Here is an 11,639-nt window from a genome sequence, read left to right as displayed (position 1 = left end):
TGAACATGACCTTATCCAGTTGCTTGCATATGACAAGAAAATCAACCATGGTAGTGTACAAAAGCGAAGAAATCTGAGACCTCTAAAGTTTTTGTTTGATCTGTGCCAGGGACTGATGGAGAGGATTGTAACATTAGATTTTGAAGCATCAAGGACCGAGGAGAGGAACCAGCTGCAATGGTTTTTTTTTTTTTAGTGACGCAGGGGATGAAGTAGTAGAAATTCTAGAATAGATGGCAAAAAAGCCTCTAGAGAAAAGTTAGTCAAGCGATGCCCAACACGTTAAAATCTGCAAACCAGTCAGTAGTCCACTTGAATCAAATATCCATGAATTTTTGCCTGTTTTAATTACTTTTGATTTTTTAAAAATAAAAACGAAAAATTAGTAGTTGCTGTTGGACTGAAACTGAGAGGTAAATTTTAATGTTCGAAATAGAATAGAAGGGAGAAGAAGATGTGGTCAACCGGAAGAAAAAATCATCCGATCAGGCTTATTGGTACAAAATAAGTGGAAAACGAAGAATCTTCCGATCAAACTTACTATTTTAGTAAACAAAACTTCCACAAAATTAAATTTGAAAATCACAGCCACCATACTTTTTTTTCCTTTTCTCTTTTGATATCAACAACCTTGACTTTTGATCGGAGTTGTACGAATTCCATGGCCGGGTTGTAGGGAGTGAGGAAGAAGAGGTGGGAGGCGTAGAGAAAAAAACAACCTAGTCGTACTTCCTCTTTGGCTTGAAAAGGGTAATAATTAGGGATTAAGAAATATGGAAACAGCCGGCCATACCAATATGTTATCTATTTGATCAACTAAATTTTGAGGTGTAGAGCACGTACCCATGTTAAACTAGGGAAGTTTTTGGTTCAAAAATATTCCATTCCAACAGAAATGTAACGAATAAAATGCAACACTTAATTTTTCGATCTAAGATAATGCTAGTAAAACTCTTATCAGTAGTACAAAACAGTCTGTCTTGAAGTTCGTGATAGGACCTCAATAGAACGCAAAAAATAAAATTCGAAACTCTTATCAGTAGTACAAAATAGTTCTTTTCTTGTTTCTTTTTTTGATTCTGAAGTTGGTGCAATTTCTTGACAGTTTGATCTTTTTTGTTTTGTGCCCTGAACTGCTAATTATTTGCTTAAATCTGCCCTTGTATACGAGCTATATTCAATACCAATAACAGATGGAAGATTTTTAATTCTTCCATTAGCATTGACGATAAAATGGACCAAAATATTGTCTCTTGATTCTTTTGACTTGAATGGTTATATTAGTTTGGTCCCCACGTACTCAAGGATTCACTGACTGCTAATATGGAAAATAATACGTAGAATATCTGTCTTGCAGTTATGGATAGACTTAATCCCAATATGGCAAGTAATAAGTATTGTATCTTTCTTGTAGATTTCCTAATTGCTACTGTGATTGATAAGGATTTCTTGTAGTTTTTGAACAACTTGACGAAGCCTTAACTCTGTTTCACGAATTAAAGATCAAGTCAAGGGTAGGGACGGAATCAATTTTTGTGAAAATACATTTACATGGTCATGTAATCACGAAAATCATCCTAACATAACAAAAATTTGTAGCTTTTTGATATAACCTCCAACATCACGTGTGCTTCCAAAATCATCCTAACATTTGGATGGAAATCTCAATCTTCTAGACAATATGATGGCCTTAACAAGATTAGATAACTGAAAGAAAACAGCCTGATATGAGTTTTACAGGTATCCCAGCACTACTAAAGGAGGTTCATTTGTTTACCAGAAACAGAGAATCTTAATCAACAAGCATGCAGGAAAATTCATTGCGATAAACAAATAGTATAAAGGAAAGCAAACTTAGTAATACGAAATCACGATGTACATAGCTGCACAAAATATCATAAGCAAACCTTAACTGTTGTTACATTGAAGTTAATTCTAGAGATACACTTTAGTGAAGTTAACGGGAATTTACTTCCTGCCAAGAACTTGACCGATTCGAGCTTCCAATTGGACAGATTTGGGTAGTGCGATAGCCTTGTTTTTTAAACAAGGCTCAACAAAAGCCAATGCTTCAATGAAGAAGTATTTGCACAAACTCATCCAATGTTAAAATTTCGTCTATACATATCAAAGAACTAAGATAAGCAATTTAATATTTATTTAAACGAAAAAAAAAAAGTTCAAACTGTTGCAGGCCAGTAACACCAAAAACCACTTAAGATATTCCCACGTATCCGTGGCATTAAAACAAATACAAATGTCAAGTTACTCTATAGAAGTAAAATTACATGCCTTAGAAACTAAATAAAGTTCTAAACTAACTCAGAGAACAGGGAAAAGCCTTAAGAGTAAGTCCAGAGTATAATCCTAATTGACGCTAAATTCTTCTTATGAATCCTGCATACTTGCAAAGTTAATGTTCTAGTAAATGAAATCAAGTAAAAGCGGATTCACAAGGAAGGACTATAAATGATTTACAACTAAATATCAAGTTCAAATCAGTAAACCAATAGAGTAACATGAAATAATATATCCAAGAAAAGGAAGTAACAATAAATGAGATGTTGCAATAGTTTACTTTTCACATAAACTTCTTGCGTGCTTGACTAACTCCAGTGTTGCTAGAAATATTTATCTCATTAAAGGACTAAGCAAAATCAAGTTAAAATGAACAGGAAGGCGATGCACAAAATTACCTCAAGCTAAACTATCAAAATTAGTGCAAAAGGACATTAATGGCTGAATCGAGTGAGAAAAACAGGATTCGTAAAGTCTATTAGGACAAAAAATTATTACTAATGATACTAAGAACATGAAAGCGACACAAAGATTTCGATTTAATCATCCTTGCACCAATAGCATTCTTTACTGGACCTAATACACAATCAAATGAATATTACCAAAAGCCGATTTAACTGAGTAACTGAAGCTACTGAATACATAGAGAAAATACAATGACTGAAATAGATCAAAAACCTAAATGGTTTGCTGTATTCCAGCATATTCAAGAGGGATGAGAGAGGAATGTAGATATTCACCGATATCTCAGAGAGGAGATTGCAGCAGAGGGTGGTAAACTTCTCAATTCCCAATAATAATCTTTTCTCTAGATATCTAAGTTGTCTTTTTCTTTTGCTGCAGGAAAGAGAGTTTAGAGTTGCAAGTTTTCTTGGAAAGAAATACATCGGTAGTCTCCTCAAAGAAACAAGATAGAAGGCTGTAGAAGATGGAAAACAGAGGCACTAAAATAAGTAAGGAATTGCTATAAGCAGGAGAGCTTGATGCTCTGTTTTAAGTTTTAACGGACTTAACAAACAAAATCAATGTCCAACATTGAAAGGCAAGGATATCCAATAGCTCCTACCAACTCAAGACTAACTCCACTATCTCATTGAAATGGTAATAAAACAGCCCCAAAATGGCTCTCATTTACACTATAACTGGACTATGTTGACTCAATTTTAAAACAAAATAGAATTGCAGGTTGGGCCATAATAAAATGAGATCAAGAGCACAAAACTGCATATGGGACATGAAAAGCGTTCTTAGGAGTACCTAGATACCGTAATGCTGCATATCAATATGTTTCCATAACTCGTGGAGAAATGGCTTTTATCAACTGTCCATTCATCCTTGCCCAATCCAAAGTGGAATAGCTGGGTAATGCAGCTCTCCCATATTATAAATGAAGTATACATCAAAGCAAGTTGAACAATAAGCATGGAATGTATAGTTAAATTCCCTCAAATTGAACTCATATGAAAAGGGTTAAATTCCTGGATAATCCCGACCCCAAAATATTTTAGGTTGTAGCAAAGATCATTTCAAAGTTTCCATTTTGAACAAAATAAAGCATAAATACCAAAACATTACCTAAAAAACACAGTTCAAATTGAAATCAATGACCAAAACCAAAAGAGAGAAGATTCAATAGCATTAGCTTCACAAGGAGGAAGGCCATGGAGGTTCAGTGACACCAACATAATCAACTCGAGCCTGGGGCTGCCACATGGCACTTACAATCTACAAATTGGGTGGAATATTCAATAGAGCTTCCTCTTTCCAACCTCTCCCTCAGTACCTCTCGTCAGTTACGTCTTTCCATTGTCAAGAGTTTATTGGTATTTGTATGTATTTTAATCATGCAGAAAGAGACCTTGTAGTCAACCACCTGATTTATTAAAGGATTGAATCCAAAAAATATTGTCACAAAAGGCAATTCACTGCAATAAATAACCACTTAACTTGGGATGTAAATAAATTATGAGAAAATCATCTGTCCATGAAAAGAATTAAGAAGCAAAGTGCCTGGTTTGTACTTGAAAGACCAAAAAAGAACTGTGAGTTTTAAGTATATGAGAGCAGGCGAGAAGAAGGGTAAGTCAAAGAAAGAAGAAGAGCTGCGAATGAGAGGAGAGAATTCTGGAACATAAGTAGAAAACCGAAAATAGACCTTCAAAGTGATGTTTATAATTGCACGTGGGATACAGGTGGAGGAAAGAAATCGATGCCTATTTAACTCAAGCCCACGTCAGTGCAATCTCTATTGACCAAAAGCCCAAGAAATCAAGATTAACTTTTATGCTCAAACTTCAAGAAAATATTCTTCACATACATCAACAATGATCAGGTACTAACAATCGTAAATTTTATAGTACATCAGAGTATATGTTTGAAAATTTTGAAAACTAAATATTTGCAGCCTTTGGGTGTAGAAGATATAAACATCCAGCAACGATTTAATCTTAAATTAAGAAATTTAATTGGACCATTAAACTCATGATGCAACATCCACTTCAACTTTAGACCCTAATAAAGCAAAGCAGCCACTGAAGCTTTATACAATACCTATACAATATACAAATGAAGCAACTTAGAGCCGTTTGACCCCAAAAAAAAAAAATTTGAAGCTACTCATCAAGTATATTAATTGAGGCGAGTACAATGTTTGAAAGCAGTTAAATTGTTTGGCTTAAACTGCAGTTTGCCCTACCCACTTTTATGGTTTTATCAACAGCCCCATATATAACTACGTCATCATATATCATTGTACTCGTAACTGCAATATAAGAAACTAAATTCCTTTAACCTTGGACAATTGTAAGGCAAAGTGATTGATATAAACCTGTTCAGAGATACCAAAGTGAGTCCCTTCCTTCCATTTGCCTTTCTTCCGCAAGTTTCAATTTTTCAAGAATTAACTGTTGGCAAAAAAGAAAAAAGTACAAATTGATTTATGGAAACCTACTGAAATAAAATCCACAAGAAAAAAAAGCATAAACGATTTCATTGTAGTAGAGAGAGAGAGAGAGAATTTTATGTAAGCAAAGAAGAGGAAGAGGAATGAGAGGGGATTAAGCTCCAAAAACCAAGTCCAACCGAATCTCACGAAACAAAAGCTGGTAACAAACATAGCAAGGGGCGGCAAGGGTGGTGGGCTGGAGTCTGGAGGAAGGAGGAAGGAGGGATGGTGACTAGGAGAAGAGAGAGATTTACCTTGATTCCTGAGTTGTGCTGCAAGGTGTAAGCAAGCGAAGGGGAGAAATTGGTCCGGTAATTAGAAGAGCAGGAAAGAAAGTGGTAATTAGAAGAGAGCAAGGATTGAAATTAAGAGCAAGGAAGAGAGAGAGAAGGCAAAGGAAGGAGTGTGCACCCGATTCAATGAGGCTGTCTGCGCCCACATGTCCCCAAGCCGCCCAAAAATCATGCAACCAACAAACACCCCCAGAGTTCATGAAAATTACGGAGTAACCAGACCATTTCAGTGTTCATCCGAGCTTACACACTTTTAGTGTGGCTATGATATGATATCTAGTCAGAATTTACCCTTTTTTGGGATGGGTGGGAAGAGGAGGTGGACTCTCTCCCTGTTTGCGTGCAAGGTTCTACATTTCTATGCTACTCTCCGAACAGATCATGACAAAGACGTTGATAGCATAAATTATGCTGCACCTTCAGATGCCCTCCAAAACAGTATCAAAACCATGGACAACACCACGAAGAAATGGAAAGTACTAAAGCAACTATAAGAAACTTCCAGTAAAGTGAAACTTTAAGTCTGTTTATAACATATTATGGCAAAAAACCACATCAATTTCTTTTTCTCAAGTTATATGTAAAAACATAATCATACGACTGAGATCAACACTGTGAGGAAACGTGCTTCATCCTCTTTAAGATTTCAGTCCATTTGATCCATAGCTCCAGAAACTAAAGAATATATGTGAAGTTTGTAAAAGATATTAGCACTGAAATGGAATAGAATATGAACCAGTGTTTGGATCTTTCACAGCTTTGAAATTGTCAGCGCTCATTCCAAATTGACCAGAATTGCAATTTCCAATTTCCCTCAGCTTACCTGATCAAAAGGTAAACAATTCAACTTCGTGAGAGATATCATCATATGCAATTGAACACACATATAAACTGGAAATAATTGATACCCTAAAATACTTTCACCATCAACCGTATCCAAGTAAAGCAGACAAAGTTAAGCAGATTTTGCTGCAATTGTCCAGGGTTCAACAAAATGAACTCTCCTTGCTTGAGGTGCCAAATAGGGAAAAAGGAATAGGAGAAGCAGATATAACCCATAGAATGTAAGAATAAAGTCACAAACAATAATGTTGGCTGCCAATGAACTCAGAAAAAGTGACTCAACTGCACAAGGCGTGTTGAAAATATGCAGACAAACCAAGATCAGAAGTTCAATAAAAACATAAACAAAAGGATTGGAGTTGTTCTATCAGCATAGTATGGTTTCCAAAATCTACACCTTGGGTTCAGGAAAGTACAAGAATCTATTCTCATTTAATCATGATCTCCAAATGCAGCAAAGATAAACCATGAACAGCTTGAACAAATTCGCCCTCTACAACTTCAAGCACTGCCAGGCTATTAATAATTTGCAAATACTTCACTACAAAATGAGTCCATCACTTCAACACGCATCACAGGATATGATGACAGAAACAAATGTAGTTCATTCTTGAACTACCTCAGCTTAACTAAATGCAATTTGTTCAGGCACTAAATGTTATGAAGGAAAAGCAGACAAAAGCACGCTCAATTGCACAAGCACAGTAACACATACCATAAGAAATACCTTCACTCTAGTTCACATATATGGAAGTGCTTACATTTCCCTTAAACCATCCTTTTGCTAATCTCAGTAATCGTTTGTCCACTTCCACAAGCATCTATTCTTTAGCAGCACCTGAAGCAAAGCTTTATCTGCTCACATTAACCTTCCCCTTCCTCCAGAATCTTCCGAATGCACTAGCCACCTCAGCTCACACTAGCTCCTTTTACTTTTGCAAAAATTCCAGATCCTCTCCTCCTCCTCCACTCTTCTCCCCTAGAACACATTTTCTTTTGCAAAAATGAAGCATTCCTATATTTACACGTGAAGAGCAAAAAAGAATCATTTAACAGCAACTACCCAAAGAAGTTCATACCACCAATGGTCAACAATCATTTCTTCCTTCATCTTTTGACGTTTTTCATCTGCTAATGGCTTCAAGCGAACAATCTGTCTTCTAGCTTGATCATATGATGGGTCAACTTCCAAAACCTTTGTCATATCTGCATATTGTAATGAACACCAGCATAGGAAACAATAAATTGTGAAAAGCCATATGGACTATATGAGAAGATTAATGAATGCCATTGGCTTTGCGTGTGTGTGTGCTTTTGTGTGTGTGAGAAAGAGAGAGAGACAGAGAGAGAGAGAGAGAGAGAGAGAGAGAGAACAAGCAAGATTGCAGCCATTACACATATAATAAAGCCACCACAAATCATAGATTAGTCTTCTTATAAGCACAAGTTTGTGCTAGAAGTTGCCAGCAGCTGCTCAATGACAGTAAAATATTCAAATTCTTACACCGACATACCTGCTATAGTCTCTTCAAATTGTTACAACTTTTCATACACCTCTGCTCTTCTTAGCAAAACACTTATGTAGTTAAGGTTTAGCTCCAATGCTTTTGTGCATTCTTTAATACCATCATCATATTTTTTTTCTGTAAAACAAACCACCAAAAAGAACTTCATCAAAATCCAGTCAAAAACTTACCAATGCATGACATATGTATAACAATGCATATAAATAATGATATCACATTAGGAGTTATTTGCCAATCAGCCAACAGGTATTAGCAACAGATAATGGAGGCTGCTGTAACGGCAACCACCACCAAGATGCTTAGTGAGGAGGCTAAGTGTATGGGTCCTCTCCAACACAGGGAAAAGAATGGGAAAAGAATACTTTAATGGACAACAAATTATAGCTTTAGGAAAAATTCTAAATACTAAGATAAGTACCTTCTCTTCTCCAAAGATAAAGGATAAGTACATCTTGTTAATGGACAACAAATTATAGTTTTAGGAAAAATTCTAAATACTAAGATAAGTACCTTCGCTTCTCCAAAGATTAAGGATAAGCACATCTTGTCTGCCCCTATGAGCTGAAGAGAATTGATATCCAAATTTGATAGTTCAAATCAAATTGAAAGGGATACAGCTCAGATTGATGAAAACAGATCTTCGAGGAACCTTATTTGGACATAGCTAACAGACTTTCTTCCATGTTCACCATTGACACATTAAGGAGATTACATACAGATTAAGGCATAGCACGTTGCCATGGCCAACTTTCCTACTCGTCAAGATTCAAATCTATCAGCTGTCCAATGTAATTGGAACAATAATAAAAGCGAGGTCTATTTAGATCTGGCAAGAAGAGGTGTAGACAAAATGAGTATTAGCTGTTTATCACTATCAGAGCCAATATATCTTCTTTATAATAACTCAAATTCAGCCTTCATGTGACCATATCTAGATAACAATGTCACCAGTCAAGAAACTTCAAGGAAACCTATAATCATGTAAAAAGACTAAATTAAACATTCACAATTTTCACAACAATGCAGTTGCAATAATATCCACTTGTCTCTTTAACAAAAAAAAAAAAAAAAGTCTTTGTTTCAGACATGAACTATGTACATGTTTTATTACAATATTATTTTTAGAATTTGCCTCAAGTTCCATCAAATGCTCTCGCAGAGAGAGTTTTTTATAACACAATCTTTATGTTTTACTACTCAGCCAAATGATACCCAAGATCAACCCATACTAATCAATTACAACATTCAAAACTGCATTCCAACTCATAGATATAGAGAAAGTTAAAGAGCAACTTTTCAAGAAATACATGCAAAAAGTACAATTTTGCCATGTATCAACTCAGCAAGATGAAAGCTTACCAGTTTATTTAACATGCAGCATGATTTGTATGGCATACTGACCGTAATTCAACAGATTTGGATATACTGGACACAGCTGGTAAAGCAATATCATACTTAGACAATGCCTCTTCATCTTGACCATCTTTAAACAATGTATTATCTTCAACTTTTGCATCGTTGGCTTCTGTTAATGCTTTCTGCTCCAAAGAGAGATAGCTTAAGAGATGACAAGAACTTCTAACAAAAATACAGCTACAAGAGTTTATAAAAAGAACCAGGGCAATAACAGGACAAGAGGATTCCCACGTGACTCCAGCTTGGATCTTCACCAAAAAATTCAGCTTCAACTTCTCTTTTGACTTTCAGAATGTTTTCTGCAATGCTGACCACCCCCAAGATAAACAGCCCAATCAGATACATTCAAAGCTTTAACAGAAGTTTCAAAAATCATCCTTTTCTGGTGGCTAACTACACACATTTTCACAGTCCAAGACAGTCCACATGAAGAAGTTCAATAGCAAAAGAAAAGAGTCTTGATTCTTAACCGTGAATCACAATCAAGTAAACAACAGATATGCTAGTCTGGTAGATAATCTGCCAGATAAATAAAAGAACAAATTTCTGAACTATGCTTCTTCCTACCATGAACAGAATAGTTACTATCTAATCTAGCTAAAATAAAAAATCCAATCCTATTCAAGTGTACAACAGACGACATAAATTGTATACCACTTCACCTGAAAGTGACTGAGTTGTATCATACAATTTTCACAAGTATCAAGATTGATACTGGGACAAATGATCAATACTCATCTTAAATACACAAGATGTATTTAATGTAAAACCTATTTCGCCATTGTCAACACTTTGAAATATTTCAAACTCCAACCGAATATTTATTACTGAGAATAAAACAAAGGAACAATGTGGTAAGAATACTTCTCCCAACTGCAGCAGCTGGTCCCTGGTATATTGAATATGTTCCCTACCCCAAAGAGAGTGTCTCCAGTATACAATAGAAAATTAAGAACAGATTGGAAAAATCAGCTAGAGCAAAAATAGCCCAATGGAACAAGTAAGAATATGGACCTAACAAACAAGGGTGACGATTGAGTATTGAGTATTACATGATTATGCAATTAACAAAATGGTTGCTAAGTCCATTACAACCTAAAAACTAGGGCATTAAGTTGGTTTAACATTTCGACCGGAAAAAAATAAACATCACATATCATTATATATTCAACCAATGGTGCAGAAGTTCCATGCAACTGCCCCATTTTAAAATAGAAAATAATTCAAATGCATGCAGAGTCCTTTGCAAACTATCCTTGGATGCAAAAGTAAAAAAGTGAGATCACAGCTGTTCACCACCAAGTCGTAACGAAATCAAGTGCATACAGAGTGGCAGGTGGCGATTAGATAGACAGCACGGCGATCTCAATATTCATCATTATAAGGAAAACGAAAACCACAATTTTGAGGAGGCCAGGCCTCAAAAGGAGCATCATTTTTTACTCCTTAAAACAATCTACTGGAGCTTTCATGTATGTAGGGCAATTTATGGGCTACAAGATACTCGTTAAACACCCACCTGAAGCCTACTCATGTTATCTCCATATTTACAGCAGATACACATCTTAAATGCACTACCAAGAATTAGGAACATTTTAATCAGTTCCCTCACAGGCTCGGCAAGGGTAACTACATACAATGAGATATCAATAGCAATACACGCTGTTGAGAAACAAAAGCTGTGTGGTTTTATCCAGCAAAGAAAGCAGAGGAATTACAGAGGGGCATACCATAATTAGCACCCCAAGAATGTTTTCAGAAAAGAATCGAGTACCCAAACCAAATTGTCTGAGGAGAAAACACTGATTTTGAGGAATGAAAAAAATAAGTTGAGAACTCAACAATTAAATTTTGGCCCGTAAAACTCCAGCTAAGCACATTAATATCAGCTTCATCAAGGAATCAATATCATCTTTCTCAAATCAAGACTATTCTCAAGCAAGAAGAGAAGCCAATAAGCTACATAAATGGCTTGCATCCCAGTGCTGCTGCAAAAATCAAGAATTTTTAATCACCTTAGAACTGTCATTTACGTATAAACACATCTTCAACTGTGCTAAAAGAAAGGTTCCATACACATAAATGAACAAGATTTCCATGATCCAACCACATTATCTGTTTTACTTGATACAGAGGCGAAAACACATGCTTCTTGGAAAACAAATTCCTTGCCGAACATAATGCACAAAACAACATCCTTGGAAAAAAATACCTTGCCTAACATAATGCAGAAAATGAAAAATGACATTCTTAAAAACAAATATCCTGCCAAACATTAAGCAGAAAACAAATTTCCACAAATACATTGTGCACATATCT

General features: G+C 35.6%; 1 long non-coding RNA gene and 1 other non-coding gene across 10 annotated transcripts; both read right to left on the bottom strand.

The window, feature by feature from the left end:
• Window positions 1–2,206: 2,206 nt before the first annotated feature.
• LOC140007721 (uncharacterized) lies at window positions 2,207–9,581 on the bottom strand. Of its 9 annotated transcripts, XR_011815087.1 has the most exons (8): window positions 7,893–9,581; window positions 7,140–7,584; window positions 5,827–6,358; window positions 5,654–5,671; window positions 5,497–5,514; window positions 5,126–5,201; window positions 3,556–3,656; window positions 2,207–3,135 (listed from the first exon to the last, which is right to left on the bottom strand). It is a non-coding gene; the product is annotated as an uncharacterized lncRNA (long non-coding RNA). The 9 variants fall into 9 exon arrangements; XR_011815083.1 differs by lacking the exon at window positions 2,207–3,135 and having other exon boundaries at window positions 3,152–3,656; XR_011815089.1 differs by lacking the exons at window positions 2,207–3,135; window positions 3,556–3,656 and adding an exon at window positions 3,837–4,171.
• Window positions 9,582–10,788: 1,207 nt separating this feature from the next.
• On the bottom strand, window positions 10,789–10,891 carry LOC140007913 (small nucleolar RNA snoR103). Its single transcript, XR_011815358.1, has one exon. It is a non-coding gene; the product is annotated as a small nucleolar RNA snoR103 (small nucleolar RNA).
• Window positions 10,892–11,639: the final 748 nt, after the last annotated feature.

Source organism: Coffea arabica, chromosome 5c (genome assembly GCF_036785885.1).
Source record: "Coffea arabica cultivar ET-39 chromosome 5c, Coffea Arabica ET-39 HiFi, whole genome shotgun sequence".
NCBI classification, from domain to species: domain Eukaryota; kingdom Viridiplantae; phylum Streptophyta; class Magnoliopsida; order Gentianales; family Rubiaceae; genus Coffea; species Coffea arabica.
The sequence above is the reverse complement of the archived record's forward strand: the minus strand, read 5'-3'. Positions and strand labels throughout refer to the sequence as shown.